General features: G+C 44.8%; 1 protein-coding gene across 4 annotated transcripts in view; it reads left to right on the top strand.

The window, feature by feature from the left end:
• Positions 1 to 419: 419 nt before the first annotated feature.
• The window catches only part of GOLGA7B (golgin A7 family member B), a 688,836-nt gene continuing 665,465 nt past the window's right edge, over positions 420 to 23,790 (top strand). For all 4 annotated transcript variants that reach the window (XM_063962313.1, XM_063962312.1, XM_063962310.1 and 1 more), the window contains exon 1: positions 420 to 529. The gene's annotated coding sequence lies outside the window, so the exon portion shown is untranslated. The remainder of the gene's footprint in view (positions 530 to 23,790) is intronic.

Raw genomic sequence — 23,790 nt, 5'->3', positions numbered from 1 at the left:
ACTATAGGATCAAAATGACCCCCAAATTCTATGATTTAAGCTGTTTTTGAGGGTTTTTTGAAAAAAACCACCGAATCCAAAACACACCTGAATCCGACAAAAAATTTCAGGAAAATTTTGCCAAAACGCGTCCGAATCCAAAACACGGCAGCGGAACCGCATCCAAAACCAAAACACAAAACCTGAAAAATTTCCAGTGCACATCTCTATATATGTACGTTTTACTTTTTACATATTAACTTGCTGTTTATTGCAGTTTGCCTCTGTACAGCAATGCACAATATGTCGACACTTTCTGAATAGAATGAGAATAATTATAGATATATTTAGCTCATTAGTTCATGCAATCTATAATTACAGTTTGAGTGTGTGTCGCATCACATGATCTCCTGTTACACTACACTGCACTCCAGTCTCAGCTGTGAGCCTGCATATACTGTATGACCAGTGAATTAAGTAACGGATTCTATCAACATTTGGGGGTTTTTCTTTTGCTCTAGAACTACTGTATAGAAGACGAATTCTGGTGGTAAGTAGTGAGTCCAAGTTACATTGAGAAACCCTTTTATTAAGCAAAAAAAAAGAACTAATTATGGTAACATGTACAATTTAGATCAGAGACAAAATCTATTTGATGTGTGAGGATAATGGGCCTAATTCAGGTTGGATCGCAGTGTGCGATCCAACCAGAAGTATAGAGAAAAAGATGCAGGTGCATTTTTTAATTTTATAAAACATCCACCTACTTCAAATTCCAAGCAGGCGAGAGTGGGGATGGGGGATGGTGGGGGGGGGGGGTTAATTGAACAGTGTTATTTTAAGTACAGAGCCTAACACATACTTGCCTACCTGACCCTCTCCATGAGGGAGAAAATGCTCTGTTCCTGGACTTTCCTGGTAATGTATGATTGCTATCACCTGTGATGAAACGCCTTTCTTATCAATTAACTATCACACCACAGGTGATGGCAATCATACGTTACCAGGTAAGTCCAGGAAGAGAGCATTTTCTCCCTCATGGAGAGGGTCAGGTAGGCAAGTATGGCCTAACATCCACCTGCCGCAATCATGACTGGGGGGAGGCACACACTGACTGGTGATATATCAATATGCAATAATACTCTGTTTTGAGTATTACCATGAATGGGAGATGTCTGCTACAACCACTGGGGCACTAATATATAATCAATACAGTCACATTGACTGAGGGGTGTAGTAATGAGTATTTTAAGGTATGGGGGACCTGCTAGGCTGCTACAATCAGTAAGGGGGGGGGGAGGGGGGAGGCACTCATATAAAATGCAGTCAAATCTAAGGTACAGTACTTGGGTGTAATAATTGTAAGTATTATAAGGTATGTGTGCCTGCATTATATATTAGTGTCCCCCCACCCCCCTCCTGATTGTAGCACGTCCCTCATAATATGCATTATTGCCCCCCTCAGTCAGTGACTATATATCAGTGCTTTTAGTGACTCCATTTTACAAGGTCTGACAATTAAGTTAGTGAACTCGCCAGTGCGCAGTAGCGGATTTACCATTAGGCAACCAAAGCAGCCACAAGGGCCCAGAGGGTCCCTGGGGGCTCGCCAACAGATCATGGAGTGGGAGGGCATTTCTGATTTCTGACGAAAATGTCCAAGTGCTGGGCTGGCTGATTACACCCAGCAGGCTGTCAGTGACTACATAGTAACATAGTTTTTGAGGTTAAAAAAAGACAACGAGTTCAACCTATTTGTGGTCTCCTACTCTGTATTATTTTTAGGACTAATTTAGTCTGTTGCTAATGTCGGCCGTTGTGTTTATTCCTCTTTTCTTTTTTAAATAACTATAGTGTGTGACTACGCACCATAACCCTGTATATCATTATCCATTAGGTACTTAACTAGCCCATTCTTAAAAGTGTTGACCAAGTCCACCATTACTACTCTCTCAGGCAGGGAATTCCAAACACGTATTGTCCTTTCTGTGAAGAAACCTTTACGTCTCTGTGCGCGAAATCTCCTCTCCTCTAACCTAAGCTGGTGTCCACGTGTCCTCTGTCTTGATCTTACCAAAAACAGATCCCCCGCAAGCTCTGTGTATTATCCCCTTATATATTTGTAAATGTTGATCATGTCCTATCTTAGTCTCCTCTTTTCCCGTGTAAACATACCATGCCTTGCAAGCCTTTCCTCATATTCCAGGCAGCATCTCCATCCCCTTAATTAGTTTGGTCGCCTGCCTCTGAACCTTTTCTAGTTCCAGGATATCCTTTTTGTAGTATGGTGCCCAAAATTGTGCACAGTATTCAAGATGTAGCCTCACTAGGGATTTATATAATGGGAGTATAACACTCTCATCCCTTGCATCAATTCCCCACTTTATATATGCTAATACCTTGTTAGCCTTCTTTGCTGCAATCCTACTTTGGGTACTGCTGCTTAGATGCTATCTATGTATCTTTTTCCAGTACAGAATCATCTAATTTTACCCCATTTAGTATGTAGGTGTTATTTTTGTTCTTGCTACCAAAGTGCATTACCTTACACTTGTCTGTACTGAAGCTCATTCTCCATTTTGCTGCCCATGCTTCCAGTTTGACTAAGGCATTCTGAAGAGATTCAGCATCTCCCTCCGTATTTATAACCTTCACAATTTGGTATAGTCTGCTAAAATTTACACCATGCTCTCTACCGCTAGATCGTTAACAAAAATGTTGAACAATAGTGGTCCAAGTACAGACCCTTGTGGCACACCACTTAGTACTTCAGACCAATTTGAAAAAGTTCCATTTACCACAACGCGCTGCTCGCTATGAACTCACCAATTTCTGACCCAAGTGCATATTGTGCTCCCTATCCCTAGTTCTTGTAACTTATAGATAAGTCTCATGTGCGGTACTGTGTTGAAAGCTTTAGCAAAGTCTAAAAAGATTACATCGACTGCCTTACCCTGATCATGGTTCACACTAACCATTTCATAAAAGCCTAGTAAGTTTGTTTGACATGATCTATCCTTCACAAATCGATGTTGGTTCCTATTAATAACCTTGGCCCTCATTCCGAGTTGTTCGCTCGCAAGGCGATTTTAGCAGTATTGCACACGCTAAGCCGCCGCCTACTGGGAGTGAATCTTAGCTTCTTAAAATTGCGAACGAAAGATTCGCAATATTGCGATTACACATCTCGTAGCAGTTTCAGAGTAGCTTCAGACTTACTCGGCATCTGCGATCAGTTCAGTGCTTATCGTTCCTGGTTTGACGTCACAAACACACCCAGCGTTCGCCCAGACACTCCTCCGTTTCTCCAGCCACTCCCGCGTTTTCTCCGGAAACGGTAGCGTTTTTTCCCACACGCCCATAAAACGGCCTGTTTCCGCCCAGTAACACCCATTTCCTGTCAATCACACTACGATCGCCTGAGCGAAGAAAAAGCCGTGAGTAAAAATCCAAACTTCATAGCAAATTTACTTGGCGCAGTCGCAGTGAGGACATTGCGCATGCGCACTAAGCGGAAAAACGCTGCGATGCGAAGAAATTTTCCGAGCGAACGACTCGGAATGACCTCCCTTATTGGATTTAATGAACTTCTGTATACTGTCCCTTAGAATACCTTCCATTACTTTCTCCACTATAGATGTATGACTAACTGGTCTATAATTACCCGGTTCAGCTTTACGTCCCTTTTTGAATATTGGCACTACTTCCGCTATATGCCAGTCTTTAGGAACCATGCCTGATGTAAGTGAGTCATTGAAGTTCAAAAGTAGCGGTCTTGCTTGTACGGAGTGAAGCTAGATAGGTGCCAGTTGCCTGCACCTGTCTGTGCGTAGTGCCTACAGTTGGGTTTAAGTGCAGCGCGGATGGTGTAATGGATAGCATTACTGCCTCACTGCACTCAGGTCATGGGTTTAATTCCCACCATGGCCCTAACTGTATGAAGTTTGTATAATCTTCCAGTACTTCCGTGGGTTTCCTCTGGGTACTCCAGTTTCCTACCACAATCCAAAAATATATTGATATTTTAACCGGCTCCCAACAAAATTAACCCTATCGTGAAAGTGTGTGCTGTCAGAGGTGGAAAAATTAGACATGCAAACTACACACAGATTGGCGCTTCTCTGTGGTTGCGTAAGGACGCAATTGGTGTATGTGGATGCACCATGCTTTCTTTACCGTACATCATGCATAGAGTCACACGGCGTGCGTGTTGCAGCATGGTGGGTGTACATACGGTAAAAGGTGCTATCACTGAGAAACACCATAAAGACGCACACAAACACATATTCATACAACACATAAATTACACATAGACAAAACATGTCCAACACTAGACTGGTATTAAATTGTATTTATATAACAGAGTGTAAAACCAGATATGTATGTAGTATCGGGACAGAAAAAGTTTAGTATATCATGCTTAGTGTCAAAATGGTCAGGAGAATGAGTGGATTAATTTGATAGCTATGGGTAAATTGTAGCACATTGCAATGATTAGTTATGATAAAATCTATAAATATAAAGTCACATTCTATGAGAACAAAGGACTTCCTGAGAAAACATGTGTGCAGAATCCCAGTGGTTAATCCCTGTATCTACATCTTGAAACTGGACATTGCTTACATATGAACTGACCAATAACAAACAATGAATGAGAAACCTCCTTTTCCAGGACCAATGGCAGGAGACCGAAACCAACAACCTGTTATCTCCCACTGTTTGATATATGAAGTTTTCTATGGCATAGTTAGTAGCTGTAAGGAAGAGATGGAGGAAGGTCATATGGGCTAGGGTGACATATACTGACAGTATCTGATTCTTTTGTAACTGTAATTCTGTACCACTTACCTAGGCTTATACGTGTTATACTGAATGATATACTGTACATATGTTATTTTGTATGCATAACTTTTAATATCAAATACATATATATCTCTGAGCGTTGGACCTCAGTATACCATGTGTGTGAGTACTTGCTTTCTCTTAAGGGACATAGTGCTGCAACGTTCAGCACACTATTAGTGTATATGGTAATAAGGTGGGCCTTGCGTCTGCAGTATATATTAACGCTAGCATTGTAAATGTTTATTTAAAATAATGGAAATTCACAGTGCGTGTACATGTGGTAGGGAATATAGACTGTAAGCTCCACTGGGGAAGGGACTGATGTGAATGGGCAAATGGTCTCTGTGAACCGCTGCTGAATATGTGTGCACTATATAAATAACTGGTAATAAATAATAATAATAATAATAAATACATTAGTACAACTACCATCCGCCTGCTATAAGTGGCGGGGGGCAGATTGGGGAGCATACACTGACTGGGGGGTGGATTAATGAGCAGGGACCTGTCTGCTACAATTTGTGTGGGGTGGTACACTGAGGATTGTTTGAGGAAGGGGGGCCCCCAAATCATTGTCTTGCTTAGGGCCCCATGAGGTCTAAATCCACTTCTGTATGCCACACAGTATCAATTTACATTATGACATACATTACAGTGTCCCCAGCTCATATTATGTCACATTACAGTGCCTTCACTTCATATTGTGCCACATTTCTGGGCCCCACTTCATATTACGCAACATTATAATTCCCCTTCAGTTCATTTTATACCACATTACAATGAACAGGTCCAGTGGTGTAAATAGATAGATTGCAGGCTCCAAGGCAAATATTTGTAAGTGCCCCTATGTACCACCGAATGTTGAAATATGTATATAACGCATGTAACTTTGACAGGTAAAAGGGGACCCTCTCAACCCTGGGCCCCATAGCAGCTGCACTGCATGCACCTATGGTAGCGGGTGGTCTTCAGTATGCCAACTGTCGGGATCCCGGTGCACAGTATACCGGCGCCGTAATTCCGACAGCCGACATACCAACACTTTTTGTCCCTCGTGGGGGTCCACGACGCCCCTGGAGGGAGAATAAAATAGCGTGGCACGCAAGGGGCTCATTTGCGCTCGCCACGCGGTCGGTATGCCGGCGGTCGGGCTCCCAGCGCCGGTATGCTGGTCGCCGGGAGCCCGGCCGCCGGCATACCATACTACACCCATGGTAGCTACGCCCTTGTCTTTAGGACCTATAATATGTCTAGCTTGTACACTGATCAGCCTCTTTGCAAATTATGAACTTTTTGTATCACTGCTTTTTAGGCTACTCAGTCTCTCAAAGCAAAGGCCTCCTGCCTGTCTACAGTTTAGATTTGCCAGACAACTCAAAATGCCCAAGTAAGTGGAGTTTCAAGAGGGTCAAGCTTATCTGTACATGTAGATGGGTACATTTCTAGTGCGTTCTGTTCATCTTTGCCCTGAAATTGAATTAAAAAGCAGATACAGTACAGTACTTTGGCAGTAATATCAGCATTGTATAGTGGGGGTGTGGCCGGAATGATGCAAACTAGAGATGAGCGGGTTCGGGTTTTACTTGGTTGTACTTGGTTCTACTCATGTCTTAACAGCTCACGGATGTCTCGTGTTTTGGATAGCCAATAAGATGCCGTTTTGAGAATGCAAACATGTAACCAAGACCCCACACCACCCCCTTTGCAGCATCATCCCCCCCCCCAACCTCCCCCCACCCCGCACCATCCCCTATAGCAACATCCCCACCCCACCATCCCGAACCGGCTGCCCCTTCCTGGATTATTATGGTGAATACCGGTCAAAGTAGGAGTAACTCATAAGAGCTGTAACACTGTAGTCAATCTCTAAGGTATGCAAGTGCAGGGAAGATATAACTAAATGGTGGGAACATTCTTATGAGACATATTAAGCATGACATGTTACAGTATGTTGAATAGCGCTTAAACTGAGGTCAAAATATATGAGCGTTTCTCTAGACTATTGAGAGATACAACATGCTGCCTGCTCCATCCGTTTTCCATGCCAGGCACGTATATATATTGATGTTTGTGTGTAAGCATCATGGGACAAGTTCATGAAAAGCACGGGCAATAAAAAAGGTGATTTATGATCTTCATACGCTATCACAGTCTGTAAGTGTTCTAGCAACCGCATAATTGACTGCTACAATCAACGCCTCTATTGACCTATCGATAGAGGTACCCATATAAGGTTAGTGATTCGCCTTATACAGTATGATCGATATTTGTTCCACAGTAATATGAGTGATGGGGAGGCTGGCTAAACACTGTGGCCTCTGCAGCATGAGCCGCTTTTCACAAATGCAAATGCAGGGCGGGGGTGTTCCGGTAGACTAGAAACCCCCCTCCTCTTGGCAAGTTGCAGGTTAAGGGACAGAGCAGAGCTGTTGCACATGCCCAGTGGTAGCAGCTTCTTCTACCAAGTTTGCTTAGTGTGTGGATCTGAGTCCTCAATCTGTGCACCGGACCAGAGAGCAGCTACCAGGAAGAAGAGACAGGAGCTTTACCATGAAGTGGGAGAATGTGTGCTTAGAAGTATGCTTAGAAAGTGCAGTACTGGTTTTATAATAATTGTGTATTTATCTATTATGGTATGTTTAACCTTTTCCCGACCACTTATTTATATTATTTAAATATGTTTGATATAACTTATACCAGTGGTTCTCAAACTTTTTTGAATTACGGCGCCCTAGAGTATTAGATCTTTTTTTCACGGCACCCCTAGGCCAAAAGTTTCCTATTGAGAAATTTAGAAAGAAATATTAAATTAAGTAAATTGTGTTTATATGTCATCCTTAGGTTTAATTGTGTGGTGAGGGACAAGATTTGCTTCTGTTTGTCTACCTATTTTGTGTTATCAGCCACCAGCACTGGTTTTCCATTGTCCATAAAGAATTTTAATTGGTCCTGGACCACCTACCCAGGGCACCCCTGCTAGTGTCCTGAGGCACCCCAGGCACCCACGGCACACAGTTTGAGAACCACTGGCTTATACCATAGACCATCTTTAATGTTAAATATTAATACTGTATTCTATACAGTATCCAGTGTATAAAAAACAATTTTTACACTAATGTCCAAGGTCGTTACTGGATTCTTCTACCGCTCCCCCAGACTCCCACACTTGCTCAAATGTTCTGCAGAGCTGCAGTTTGTGGACGGCCGTTGGAACGCCCCCTCTAAAAATCCTGCGTTTGCCACAGGCTCACGCAGAGAGATCTGATGCTGGGCCTCCGCCCATAGCTGCTGTGCTACTACGCCCATCTCTGAATCCAGCCCTTTGAGCCCCAGAGAGATCAGGTAATATCTGTCAGTAGAGAAAACAGGGAATATTTAATGTTAAATGAACAAGCTGTACGAAACAGTTGAGTATATTATAAAGTGGCTGCATTAAATATAGAAAAGTGAATATTACAGGTGCAAGCCGAAAACCTGCTTCTTGTGTAGGTCTTACAAGTTTGTCTCAACGATTCTCTACATATTGACGGTAGGTAGTTGTACGTTATCTGCATTCTCTTTTTAAATGAATCAAAAGTGCTGCCAATTGCTCCAAAAAAGCTCTGATCCACGAAGCAGCTTTTTGTATCACTTTTTCTGTAAATCTATCTTCATTAAGGGGGTCATTCTGACCCGATCGCATGCTGCAGTTTTTCGCAGCGTAGCGATCGAGTCAGAACTGCGCATGCGCCGGCACCACAGTGCACCGGCGCATGGCCGCCCGTTGCTTCGCTACGATCGCCTCTGCCTGATTGACAGGCAAATGTGGTCGATGGGCGGGAGGGGGCGAAACGGTCAACGCAGGCGTGGCCGGACCGTGCGGGGAGTGGCCCGCAGCGGCTGCGTGACGTCACACGCAGCCACTGCGGGCCGGGGAGCGATAAGTAGCTCCCGGCCAGCACGCTAAAGCTGCGCTTGTCGGGAGCTACTCTTGAAGTGCAAAGGCATCGCAGCTGTGCCGGGGGGGGGGGGGGGGGTGGCACTGACATGCGGGGCGGACTAGCCCTGTGCTGGGCGTCCCCCCCGCATGTCTGAGTTCATGATCGTAGCTATGCTAAATTTAGCACAGCTACGATCAACTCGGAATGACCCCCTAAATCCATTCTTGTGTCAGTTAAGTGGATTGCACAGTACAAAAAGAGTGGGCATTTCTACTTAATACAAAAAAAAAGTCAAATAGTAAAACAAGGTAACTATGCGCTGTGTGCTTACTCTTAAGTGCATTTTCCTGGCTCTCCGTTATAGGCTCTCGAAATCACAGATGTGCCCCACGGAAGGCAATACATCAATAGTATGATAAATCGGAGGTCTGGTATATCTGCTTGTTACGGAATGCCATGCACGTTGTGATGGGTATTTGATCCTGTCTGGCTTTCCCATAATTAAGAACTTAAAATGCTTATGTCATGTCTGCTATTTTACAGTAAATATGTACATCAGCGTGATGCCATTTATACATATGACCTTTTATCCTGCGAAATATTCGAGATCGTGATAGACTTAAGCTGTTTGTAACCTCCAGTGTAAAGTTCTGTTTAAGCTATAAACTATGCAGCGCTCGTGTTGAATTGTCTATCACTTAGCTTTGATATTTGGTTTTGTCTGGATTTAGGACTCATGAAGATTTTTGCTTGCATAGTGGTAATGAACATATGGCTTAGCTGAGCTAATTGTACAAGTTATGGAGTATTGCAAAAGGAATACATACCTTCTCCTGTCTTCTGATGTGCTTCGGTATGCTGGTCCCCCTGCAAACTTCTAACAAACCCTCAGTAGGGCCTTTCCCCCACTCGGGCTGGATGTTTCAGATAAGGTCAGTGCTGAAATTAGGGTGGTACGTGGTGGTACGGAGTACTATTAAGAAATATGTTAGTGGTATGCAGTACAACCAGCTCACCTTCGGCACCGCAGGGCGCAGGGTCTCTGTCCGCAATGAGCATATAGCCCCTGGCAACGAGCATGTAGGGCCGTAAGTCCTACTAGAGGCATTATGTGTGTAAGCGGTACTGCAGGGGGCATTATGTGTGTAAGCAACACTAGCGGGGCATTATGAGTGTAAGCAGCACTACAGGGGGCATTATGCGTGTAAGATGAACTAAAATGCCATGGGGGGGCGTAAAATATATAATAACGCCACTGTATGTATAGTGTTACCCAGAAGTGCCGGGAATGCTGGCGCCGCCATGAAACCCCTGGCATCAAGTAAATAGAAGCCTTACTGTGGGACATAATTTATATGGGGCATTTTTGTGTGTGGGACATGAAATGGTGTCAGTCACATACCTGTGTGTGGCATAATATGTAATAGGCATTACGGTGTGTGGTATAATATGTAATGGGCATTACGGTGTGTGGCATAATGTGTAATAGGTGTTACGGTGTCTGGCATAATGTGTAATGGGCATTACGGTGTGTGACATAATGTGTAATAAGCATTACGGTGTGTGGCATAATGTGTAATGGGCATTACGGTGTGTGGCATAATATGTAATAAGCATTATGGTGTGTGGCATAATGTGTAATGGGCATTACGGTGTGTGGCATAATGTGTAATAAGCATTACGGTGTGTGGCATAATGTGTAATGGGCATTACGGTGTGTGGCATAATGTGTAATAAGCATTATGGTGTGTGGCATAATGTGTAATAGGCATTACGGTGTTTGGCATAATGTGTAAGGGACATTACAGTGTGTGGCATAATGTGGTCATGCCCCTATTGTCATGTAGCCACTCCCCTATTTAATGTGACCACACACCCTCGTGACACATGGCCACGCCCATTTTTACTATCAGTACCACTAAGAAAAAATTTCTACTTGCAACACTGGATAAGGTATAACATGTCCAGTAAACCCTCTACCTTCCATCAGAAGGGTGCATGTGCAATATACAGAAATATTCACATTTTGCCCAAGACTGTGGATCGCGGACACTTTAGTACAGCATAATGCCATCCTGAAATGGCATTATGCTTTTATCTAATTCACAAACTCCAGTCCGCAGGGACCACTAACAGTGCATGGGTTACAGTTCTCTTAGTGTGCACAAGTGTATTCATTACTGGCTGACACATTTTAAAAGATCTTCATTTGGAGAAAATGATTTCAGTTGTGATACTGAGATATGTAAAACATATGCTGTTAGGGGCCCTTGAGGACTAGAGTTGGGAAACGCTGTAATATGCAGTTTACCAATGTGCTGGTGCGTCATAGTCCCCATACTTGTGTCTAGGTAAGCAACATAACCTGAAATCTGGGGGACTGCAGAAGAAATCAGTGATTTCTCAGCAATACTACAGTAACCCCAGTCCATGATTAACACAAAACTATGTAAAGCTATGCGTAGCACCCTTATTTTCTGGTGTTCTATTACCTGGGGACTGCCATAGGTAAACGCAGGGGGGGTTTCCGGATGCCTGGAAATCCCCTCTCTAGGCCACACCATGACCACTATAGCAATTGTATATAATACAATTTTACTAGAGCTGCATGTTTTAAAGATCTCCTCAGTACTACAAATAAAATAATTAGCAACACCACTGGATCTTTTAAAATGTGCCGGCCAGTAATTAATACACACGTGTTTGTACCAACTAGGAGATCTGTAAAACATGCACTGTTAGAGGTGCTCTGCTATAGACCATCTATAGGGTTAAGTATTAATACTGTAATGTGTACATATATGTCCAGGTCAGTTTCTAGGTTCTTCTGCAGCAGCCTTGCACCAATGCTCTGGATTGGTGTACACATCCGATATAAAGCATTCAGCTCAGGCAGGATGTTCCTACCACCATTCTAATTACTGTGATCGCTGGCCCTGTATATGTGGGAATTATGACAAACAGTGCATTGTACTTTCTATGATGCATGTTATAGCTGCTTCATGCTAATTGTGACATATTCATGGGCTTGCTCAAGCTGTTGGACACCCCCGTCTACAAATACTGCGTTTGCCACTGACTGCAGATGCTGCCTAAAAATGAACCTACCCAAAATGGTGACACCCATAAAGGACATCTCCAAGATGGACCCCACAAACCAACTAGAGGCTGTGCTGCTCCATCCAGAAGGTCTGAGAGTGAAGTTGATGTAAGAGAGGTGAAGCCTGGCATGAGGAACTGGCACCAGTGGGAAACAGGGAAGTAGAGAAGATATTAGGGACAGCTGTGGCACCAAATGGAGTCCACAGAGCTGCAAGCGGTGAGTCATGTCTGAGTGTGAGGCCAGTACACAGACGCAGCTATGAGCAGAGTCACACATACACCCCAACATTGCCATTCATAAAATCTGGAACCCGCTTATGCCCAAAAATGGGGCGGAGCCTTGCAGGAAGGTTTATTATTATATTAGTGTCACGATCCGGGTATCTGGACGCCATTTCTTACCCATCAGATGCCTCCTAAGGCTGGCTCAGCGCTCCAGGACCGGATCCCATCTGTTATCCTGATGTGTACATTCCTGTATCCTCTCCTGTCACTCTGGGACGCTGTCACAGTAAACGCCATATTACACCTGGCATGGCGTCTCCCGCGGCCTCCGCCGCCGTCCCTGAACTTCTGCATGCAGAGTGTCTGAGTGGCGATTACGTCAGCCGCGGCCTCCGCTGTGTCCGCGTGGTTGGATGTGCATCTGTCAGCCTGGCGCCTCCTGTCTCCGGTGGCCGGCGCCGCCATTACTGTTTTCATTACCACATGGATTACAAACCAAACTTCCCTCCAAGTGTCTGCATGGGCGCAGCCATCTTGGATTCTGTCAGCTGATCATTTCCACCAATCTGTTCTCAGTATTAATAATCTGCATAATTGCCTAGCCAATCCCTTCCTTGCTGCAGGTATAAATACACTGTGCCTGAGCAAGGAAGGCGTCAGTGCTTTGGTTGTCAAACCTAGTTCCTGTTTGTCTCTCTCCTGTGATTGTCTTCCAGGTTCCAGCTCCTGTCTCAAGACTTCCACCATAGAGACCCGCACCAGCATTCCACCTGCGGTGTAGCCTGACTCTCCAATCCATTGTGGATTCATCTGTTTCCAGCTACAACATTACCTGCTTCCAGCTCAGCTTCCAGCAGAGTACAGCTTTCCTTAAAGGGCCGGTGTCCTTTCTACACTTTACCACTCTCCACCGGTATTATTATTTCTCCGCTCTCAAGTTCTACATTTCAGTTCATATTTCATCGCTCCCAAGTTCATTTATTATTTAACTGGTTCCAGCCAGTATCCACTCCGTGCTAACAACAGTCTGGTTCCAGCCAGTATCCACAGCAGCTGTTTTACCTTCAGCAACCCAGCTTTTCCTGGAACACCAGCTGGCACAATCCTGGGTTATCTCCATTGCTACAGTCGGGCCTGGTAAGGACTTTCCATCTAGAAGATCATAAGAACTATCTCACACTACCAGTGCCCTGTGGCTCCTGCCATCCTGTAGTACCCAGGAACTGTATTTATTATTTGCTGACTTTTACGTTTTCTTTTACTGCTGCTGTGTTGCGGAGTTGTCATAATAAACATCATTGACTTTTATCCAAGTTGTCGTGGTCACGCCTTCGGGCAGTTATTATTCATGTTACTTACATGTCCAGGGGTCTGATACAACCTCCCAGGTTCCGGTACATCTCAGCCCCTACAACTGAGGCCGCCTCCCGTCAGCTCAGGCCCTCAGTTGTGACAGTAAGCACTGACCTAATGAATCCAGCCGGAGACCAGGATCAAGCGGCCAGGCCGATGCAAGAACTGGCAGCCCGACTAGAACATCAGGAGGCTGCACAGGGCCACATCATCCGCTGTCTCCAGGATCTCTCTACTCGGCTGGATGGGATTCAGACAACTCTCCGTGGATCAGGCGCATCTGGTGCGTCAACCACAGTGACTCCAGCTATAACCCCACCCACCTTACCCATTTCTGCTCCACGTCTTCATCTTCCAACGCCAGCAAAATTTGACGGATCTCCAAGATTCTGCAGGGGATTTCTCAACCAGTGTGAGATTCAGTTTGAGCTACAACCTGGCAATTTTCCCAGTGACCGTACAAAAATTGCCTACATCATCTCTCTTCTCAGTGGCTCCGCCCTTGACTGGGCATCACCGTTATGGGAGAGGTCCGACACCCTGCTATCTTCTTACACTGCATTCGTGTCAACATTCAGGCGCATCTTCGACGAGCCAGGCCGGGTAACCTCAGCTTCATCCGAGATTCTCCGTTTACGCCAGGGGTCACGTACTGTAGGACAATATCTGATACAGTTCCAGATCCTGGCATCCGAACTGGCATGGAACGACGAGGCCCTGTATGCTGCATTCTGGCATGGCTTATCTGAGCTTATTAAAGATGAGTTAGCTACCAGAGACTTACCTTCTAAGTTAGATGAGCTAATCTCACTCTGCACGAAAGTTGATTTACGTTTCAGAGAGAGAGCAACTGAGCGTGGAAGATCATCTGCTCCAAAATCTTCTGCTCCTCCTCCTCGTCAACTGTCACCATCTAAAGATGAGCCCATGCAAATTGGCCGTTCCCGTTTAACTCCTGCTGAGCGCCGAAGACGTCTCTCTGAGTCTCTTTGTCTTTACTGTGCAGCTCCGTCTCACACCATCAATGCCTGTCCCGAACGTCCGGGAAAACTCCAAACCCTAGCTCGCCCAGGAGAGGGCCGGCTAGGAGTAATGATCTCCTCTCCATCTCCTCATGATTGTAATCTCCCAGTCTCGCTTCAAGTTGCTCAACGTTATCGGAACGTCATTGCCCTCCTTGATTCCGGAGCAGCTGGGAACTTTATTACTGAAGCCTATGTTAAACGGTGGTCCCTACCCACCGAGAGACTTCCTTCCTCCTTTTCCTTAACTGCCGTGGATGGCAGTAAAATTTTTGATACTGTTATTGCTCTAAGGACTCTACCAGTTCGTCTGAGAGTGGGAGTTCTTCATTCCGAACTTATTTCACTTTTAGTGATTCCAAGAGCCACACATCCTGTGGTCCTGGGCCTTCCATGGCTCCGTCTTCACAATCCTACAATTGATTGGACGACTACGCAAATCCTGGCATGGGGTTCCTTCTGTGCAGAGACATGTTTGTTTAAAGTATTGCCTGTCTGTTCTTCCTCCCCCAGGTCGTCTGATGTTCCACCTCCTCCATATCAAGATTTCACGGATGTGTTCAGTAAAGCTTCTGCTGATATCCTTCCTCCTCATAGAGAATGGGACTGCCCGATTGATCTCGTTCCAGGGAAGGTTCCACCTCGAGGCCGAACTTATCCGTTGTCTCTGCCTGAGACGCATTCTATGGAGGAATACATTAAAGAGAACCTAGCAAAGGGGTTCATTCGACCTTCTTCTTCCCCAGCCGGCGCAGGCTTCTTTTTTGTAAAAAAGAAAGATGGTGGTCTGCGGCCGTGCATCGACTACAGAGGTTTGAACGACATTACCATCAAGAACCGTTATCCTTTACCCCTGATTACTGAGCTCTTTGACAGAGTTAGCGGAGCTACCATCTTTACAAAGCTGGACTTGCGAGGTGCATACAATCTCATCCGGATCCGTGAGGGTGACGAGTGGAAGACCGCCTTTAACACCCGTGACGGACATTATGAGTACCTCGTCATGCCCTTCAGATTGAGCAATGCTCCAGCTGTCTTCCAGCATTTTGTCAATGAGATCTTCAGAGACATTCTATACCGTCATGTCGTGGTCTATCTAGACGATATCCTCATTTTTGCCAACGATTTAGAGGAACATCGTTTTTGGGTTAAAGAGGTTCTGTCCCGTCTCCGTGTCAATCATCTCTATTGCAAATTAGAAAAATGCGTCTTTGAAGTCAAGTCCATTCCGTTTCTAGGGTACATTGTGTCTGGTTCCGGACTAGAGATGGATCCTGAGAAACTACAAGCAATCCAAAATTGGCCGGTACCCTTAGCCCTCAAAGGGGTCCAGAGGTTCTTAGGGTTCGCCAACTATTACCGAAAGTTTATACGAGACTTTTCCACCATTGTGGCACCTATTACTGCTTTCACTAAGAAGGGTGCTAACCCGTCCAAGTGGTCTGAAGAAGCCATGCAAGCATTTCATCTTTTAAAACAAAGGTTCATCTCTGCGCCTGTTCTGAAACAGCCTGACATCGACTCTCCTTTCATCTTAGAGGTGGATGCCTCCTCCGTTGGAGTAGGAGCGGTGTTATCTCAGAGGGCTAAAGATGGCCATTTACACCCTTGCAGTTTCTTCTCCCGGAAGTTCTCCCCAGCTGAGCGCAACTATGCCATTGGCGACCAGGAGTTGCTAGCCATCAAGCTCGCTCTAGAAGAGTGGAGGTATCTGTTGGAGGGAGCTTCTCATTCAATCACCATACTTACAGACCACAAGAACCTTTTATACCTGAAGGGCGCACAATGTCTCAACCCTCGTCAGGCCAGATGGGCACTTTTCTTTTCCAGGTTCGACTTTAAACTCCAGTTCTGTCCGGGCTCTCAGAATCGCAAGGCCGATGCCCTTTCCCGCTCATGGGAGCAAGAAAATGAGTCAGAGTCTTCAGACAAGCATCCTATTATAAATCCGTTGGCATTCTCCACGGTAGGGATGGACTCTACGCCCCCATCAGGGAAAAGTTTTGTGAAGCCGATGCTAAGGAAGAAGCTCATGCATTGGGCCCATGCTTCCCGTTTTGCCGGACATACAGGTATCCAAAAAACCCTGGAGTTTATCTCTAGGTCCTATTGGTGGCCAACTCTGAAAAAGGACGTCTTGGAGTTTATTGCATCTTGCCCAAAGTGTGCCCAACATAAAGTATCCCGCCAGTCGCCTGCGGGGCAACTGGTTCCACTATCCGTTCCCCGTCGACCATGGACCCACTTGTCGATGGATTTCATTACAGACTTACCCATGTGCAATAAGTTCAATACCATCTGGGTGGTAGTTGACCGGTTCACCAAGATGGCACACTTCATTCCTCTCACCGGTCTTCCGTCAGCTTCCAAGTTGGCTCAAGTATTCATACAAGAGATCTTCCGACTCCACGGTCTTCCTGAAGAAATTATCTCAGATCGAGGAGTTCAATTCACAGCCAAATTCTGGCGAAGTTTATGTCAAGTCCTCCAAGTCAAGCTAAAGTTTTCCACGGCTTACCATCCTCAGACCAATGGTCAAACCGAGAGGGTGAATCAGGACTTGGAGGCCTTCCTCCGCATCTATGTGTCCTCCTCTCAAGATGACTGGGTTCAATTACTTCCCTGGGCCGAGTTCTGTCATAACAACCAGTATCATTCTTCATCTGCTTCAACACCATTCTTCACTAACTTTGGATTCCACCCTAAAGTCCCTGAGTTCCAACCGCTTCCAGCAACTTCTGTTCCCGCAGTGGATATCACCTTGCATCAGTTTGCCAATATCTGGAAGAGCGTACGATCAGCTCTGCTCAAGGCATCGTTCAGGTACAAGAAGTTTGCGGATAAGAAGCGTCGAGCAGTTCCTGCTCTCAAGGTGGGTGATCGGGTATGGTTATCCACGAAGAATTTGAGGTTAAGAGTTCCCAGTATGAAGTTTGCACCTCGCTATATCGGTCCTTTCAAGATTGAACAAGTCATCAATCCTGTTGCTTACAGACTCCAGTTGCCTCCCTTCTTAAAAATACCAAGGACATTCCATGTTTCCCTGTTGAAACCGCTGATCTTGAATCGGTTTCATTCCTCACTTCCTCCAACTCCGAAAGTCCAAACTCAACGAGGCGTTGAGTATGAAGTGGCCAAGATCCTGGACTCACGTCACCGTTACGGTCAACTACAATATCTTATTGACTGGAAGGGTTATGGTCCTGAGGAACGTTCATGGACCAATGCTTCTGATGTCCATGCTCCTGCCTTGGTCCGGAGATTCCATTCCAAGTTTCCTCAAAAGCCAAAGAAGTGTCCTGGGGCCACTCCTAAAGGGGGGGGGTGCTGTCACGATCCGGGTATCTGGACGCCATTTCTTACCCATCAGATGCCTCCTAAGGCTGGCTCAGCGCTCCAGGACCGGATCCCATCTGTTATCCTGATGTGTACATTCCTGTATCCTCTCCTGTCACTCTGGGACGCTGTCACAGTAAACGCCATATTACACCTGGCATGGCGTCTCCCGCGGCCTCCGCCGCCGTCCCTGAACTTCTGCATGCAGAGTGTCTGAGTGGCGATTACGTCAGCCGCGGCCTCCGCTGTGTCCGCGTGGTTGGATGTGCATCTGTCAGCCTGGCGCCTCCTGTCTCCGGTGGCCGGCGCCGCCATTACTGTTTTCATTACCACATGGATTACAAACCAAACTTCCCTCCAAGTGTCTGCATGGGCGCAGCCATCTTGGATTCTGTCAGCTGATCATTTCCACCAATCTGTTCTCAGTATTGATAATCTGCATAATTGCCTAGCCAATCCCTTCCTTGCTGCAGGTATAAATACACTGTGCCTGAGCAAGGAAGGCGTCAGTGCTTTGGTTGTCAAACCTAGTTCCTGTTTGTCTCTCTCCTGTGATTGTCTTCCAGGTTCCAGCTCCTGTCTCAAGACTTCCACCATAGAGACCCGCACCAGCATTCCACCTGCGGTGTAGCCTGACTCTCCAATCCATTGTGGATTCATCTGTTTCCAGCTACAACATTACCTGCTTCCAGCTCAGCTTCCAGCAGAGTACAGCTTTCCTTAAAGGGCCGGTGTCCTTTCTACACTTTACCACTCTCCACCGGTATTATTATTTCTCTGCTCTCAAGTTCTACATTTCAGTTCATATTTCATCGCTCCCAAGTTCATTTATTATTTAACTGGTTCCAGCCAGTATCCACTCCGTGCTAACAACAGTCTGGTTCCAGCCAGTATCCACAGCAGCTGTTTTACCTTCAGCAACCCAGCTTTTCCTGGAACACCAGCTGGCACAATCCTGGGTTATCTCCATTGCTACAGTCGGGCCTGGTAAGGACTTTCCATCTAGAAGATCATAAGAACTATCTCACACTACCAGTGCCCTGTGGCTCCTGCCATCCTGTAGTACCCAGGAACTGTATTTATTATTTGCTGACTTTTACGTTTTCTTTTACTGCTGCTGTGTTGCGGAGTTGTCATAATAAACATCATTGACTTTTATCCAAGTTGTCGTGGTCACGCCTTCGGGCAGTTATTATTCATGTTACTTACATGTCCAGGGGTCTGATACAACCTCCCAGGTTCCGGTACATCTCAGCCCCTACAACTGAGGCCGCCTCCCGTCAGCTCAGGCCCTCAGTTGTGACAATTAGAGATTAAGGGATTGTGTTGTGGTTTTGGGAATTTAAGGAGTCATTGAGGGTAATTGTGTGCAGATAATTGTTGCCAATCTTACGATTAATGGTAATATTGCTATAACTTTGCCTTCTTTTTATTTACATTCTCCTCTCCACCTTCTATATTGCATAGTACATTCTTATTTGAAGATTTATGCTAGTCAGCAATATTGTGTTGTGGCTATCTACGCCAGAGATCTGTTTCATGTATAAGAACCAATTTGTTTTCTATTTGCTGGTGAATTCAAGCATTGCCAAACATCGGTTTTCTCCAATGTCTATTGATATTTTCATGCATTGTCTATTGTCTCTTTTTCAGTGTCCTGTCTGTGTACTTGTAGATTGTTCTGTTTAAACTTCTATAGCTGTTTTGTCGCTATCTTAAATAACTGTGTGCTATTTCAAATTCATATTCTTACGATTGTTGATTCTGATCAATGTTATACTTTGACGGTTCAAAGGTTACCACCAACTTTTCTATATTGAATATGAGTAAATATACCATTGTGGTTTTGGCACCTAACACTGTGGTTTATAGTGGTAGAGGTGTTGGGCAGAGGTTTCCTGAGTCAAGCTAGGTACACACTACTGTAGGTGATATTTGAAACAATATTATTCATTTTGACCCTTCTGAGCAATATCATTTGTAATGCCATCCAGTGTGTATTCACAATATCGCTAACGATGCACGCTCCCATGGGTCATTAACAAGGTGTTCTGTCATCTGTACATGCAGGTCAATTTTGGCTATATCGTCCAAACCGGTATCCGTTCACATGGTCGACCATGTTATGGTCGACAGTCATTAGGTCGACCACTATTGGTCGACATTGACATGGTTGAGATGGACACATGGTCGACACATGAAAATGGTCGACACATGAAAGGTCGACATATGACAAGGTCGACATGAGTTTTTTTACTTTTTTTCTTTTGGGGAACTTTTTCATACTTTACGATCCACATAGACTACGACTGGAACGGTAAAGTGTGCTGAGCGAAGCGGTAGCGGAGCGAGCCATGCGAGGGGACTCGGTGCACTAATTGGGGTTCCCAGTCACTTTACGCAAAAAACGACACAAAAAAAAAGTTAAAAAACTCATGTCGACCTTTTCATATGTCGACCTTTCATGTGTCGACCATGTGTCCATGTCGACCATGTCAATGTCGACCAATAGTGGTCGACCTAATGACTGTCGACCATAACATGGTCGACCATTCATACCGGAACCGTCCAAACCTGCATGTTCAGGTTGGTGGCTGGGTGACGTGTATATGCACAATATCGTTTGCCCGGGAGTTCAAGAAAAAATACTGACGATATTACTCATGGTGCATGTCTCTGGTGGACGGAAGTCCCGTCCATTACCCCAGAAGCCTGCAATATTCAGGGTGGAGGCACTGCCATTATATAAAGTGAACAACCATGAGAGGTTAGTTGCTATGTGGGCATCACTTGCTTACTGCCCCCTCCAAAGTTCCAAATATATACACTATATAAAGAGTACTTATGGGGAGATGTACAAACCTTCTAAAGGTGTAGATGTTGCCTATAGCAACCAATCACATTCTAGCTATTTTATAGAAAGTACTAGATCAGTGGATCCCAACCTGTTTCATTGGTACAGTGCCCCATATTTTCTGATGGCAAGCCTGGTTCCCCTTGCCCCTTGCTTGTGCCCCGCAGCTCATCCTGCAATCAGCAACACATGCACTCTTTCTCTTGAGAAGGTTTGATAAATCCCCCCCCCCTTTTTCTTACAATTCCACTACCTACAAAGAGATCTGACTCAGTTTGCTATTTATAGATAAAATACCAACAGTCTTCCTGTCCTATCTACATTGCTTCTTAAGATGTGTCTGTTCCCCTTTGACACTAATACCTACAGACAATTCAACAGGAAAAGTAGTCATTAGCCTTAGTGACAGCAAGTACATCTAGTTATGTTGCAAAGCCGTCTATAGCTTCATCTACAGTACAGTATGTTCATTATGCAGGTGAGACAGGTTCAGAATGATATATTCTCATGTTAGTGTAACATCTACATTTCCTTAGCCTGAACACCGAATGAAACAGACCTGAGAAAATTGCATGGAACCCAATCATTTATTCTACCAGCATGCGACTATGATACGCACCGCTCACCTTAAGATTCTCCAGCATAACCTCAAAACTCATATAACATAGACATTCACATATAGTTTTGCTGTATTATTATTATTATTATTATCATCATTATTTAACAGTATTGTTCAGAATTGTTCAAAAATTAGACTTTAAATGGCCTGATATGTTTGCTACGGTTACATGCGCAACAACAGATAATGTGGTTTTTTTTTTCTTTTAGTTGTTTAGTTATTTATTTTATAGTATTGAAAGTGTCAAATCCCCTTAAATCGTCATTTCCGACTTCTTCCTCATAAAACAAAGCACAGGGATCGCGCTAAGAAAAGGCAGCCCACACATGTATTATTTTAGCAAACGAAATAATTTACTTTAAAAACACAATATTACAGGTATAAAATTATTTTGTAAGGTACACAATCTGTCGTGACGTACAATGCACCCTCTATATAAGCCGTATTGATGCGGTGAACGTGTGTAGAGCTTGAAAACAGGATTTACATTATATGGTGGGTCAACAAACGCAGCACACATTTCTATGGGGTAGCAGAAAGTACATATTTTGTATAAGCGTTTATGCCACATGCATAACAACACTTATTATTCATTCCTGGTAAGAGAAACAATAACATTAATCTGAATATAAACATTTAAACATAAAAGGAGCACCGCCGGGTGACATATTTCATAAAGGTTTTATAGTACAATAATTTGATTTACAAAAAAGGCATTTTCCAGACCTCTCACATGAGACCTATACCAAAATGTCTTTAAATCACATATCAAATGCATTTCTGAGCACTGGGACGCAATCCACAACAAAATCCGGCTTTGTAAAGTACGCTTTAGAACTAATGGTTAAACTTAAATTGCATTTTTAAATAATTGCATTCATCCAAGTCCAATCACATTTTACCAACTCAAACTTTTTCCGTTATTGTCTTCAGACAATTCGCACCTTTGCCACACATGAAATTAACAGGAAGTACAGTAGTGACGCAAATGGTGCAGGAATAGTATTGTATTGTAAAAGGCTTCTTATTACATGTATTGATTATAGGTTTATGCAACATTATACCTCTTTTTTTTCTTGTACAAGTTGAGTCTCCTATATCCAAAATTCTGAAATGCAGAATATTCCGAAATACAGAAGTTTTTGACGCGTGACTGTGACCTTTTCTTTCTGATGGCTCAATGTGCACAAACTTAGTTTCATGCACAAAATTACTAAAACTATTGCATAAAATTACCATCAGGCTGTGTATATAAGGTGTATTTGACATATAAATGCAAGCTGTGTTTAGACTTGGGGCCTAATTCAGACCTGATCGCAGCAGCAAATTTGTTAGCAGCTGGGCAAAACCATGGCCCTCATTCCGACCCGATTGCACGCTGCACTTCTTCGCAGCGGTGCGATCGGGTCTGGAATGCACATGCGCGGCATGTGCATTGTCGCCGGGCAATGACGCTGACATTGAAGAAAGCAGTCGCAGCGGCGAACGCAAAAAGATTGACAGCAGGAAGCCGTTCCGGGGCGTCAACTGAGCGTTTTAAGCCGTTTTTGGGGAGTGGTAAGAAAAAACGCAGGCGTGTCCAGGCGAACGGAGGGCGGATGTCTGACGTCAAAGCCATGACCATCATCGCTGAATCCGTCGCACAGGGTAAGTATGTCCAGGGCTGGTCTTGTTTTGTGTGAAACTTTTTTTAGCATAGCAGGGCTGCACAAGCGATCGCAGCCCTGCTATGCTAAGATACACTCCTCCACAGGCGGAGATTAGTTGATCGCACCAGCAGCAAAAAGTTGCTTGGTGCGATCAACTCATAGTTGCCGACTTTTGGGCTGCTCTCTCCGGGAGAGAGCAGCCAGTTGGCTCAGCAGGGGGGCGGGCAGTGAGCTGATGTGAGGAGGGGGGCGGGCCGGAGGCGGCACGGGGGTGGGCCAGAGGAGGGACGGGGCGTGGCTGTTGGATCGCGTCATGCAAGCCACGCCCCCCACTGTGTAATGCCGCAATTACCGGCATTATACAGTGGGGGCCGTGGCTTGCATGACGCGATTCAACAAGAATGTGCAGAGAGAGTTAGATTTGGGTGGGGTGTGTTCAAACTGAAATCTAAACTGCAGTGTAAAAATAAAGCAGCCATTATTTACCCTGCACAGAAACAAAATAACCCACCCAAATCTAACTCTCTCTGCACATGATATATCTGCCCCCCCCTCCCCCCTGCAGTGCACATGGTTTTGCCCAACTGCTAACAAATTTGCTGCTGCGATCAGCTCTGAATTACCCCCTTGGTTCCCATCCACTGGATATTGTGGTATGCAAATATTCTGAAATTCTGAAAAATATAATATCCAAAATACTTCTGGTCCCAAGCATCTTGTATATGGGAGACTCAATCTGTATGATCAAAATGGTTTAGAGGAAAGACATGCGTGACCCTGATTGCACTCTGCATGGCCCCACATGCTAAAAATATATATTGTACGGGTGTGAATCATAGGTCCACAGTAACTAGGTCGACAGTCATTAGGTCGACCACTATTGGTC

This window comes from Pseudophryne corroboree, chromosome 3 (genome assembly GCF_028390025.1).
Source record: "Pseudophryne corroboree isolate aPseCor3 chromosome 3, aPseCor3.hap2, whole genome shotgun sequence".
Taxonomy (NCBI): Eukaryota; Metazoa; Chordata; class Amphibia; order Anura; family Myobatrachidae; genus Pseudophryne; species Pseudophryne corroboree.
The sequence above is the reverse complement of the archived record's forward strand: the minus strand, read 5'-3'. Positions and strand labels throughout refer to the sequence as shown.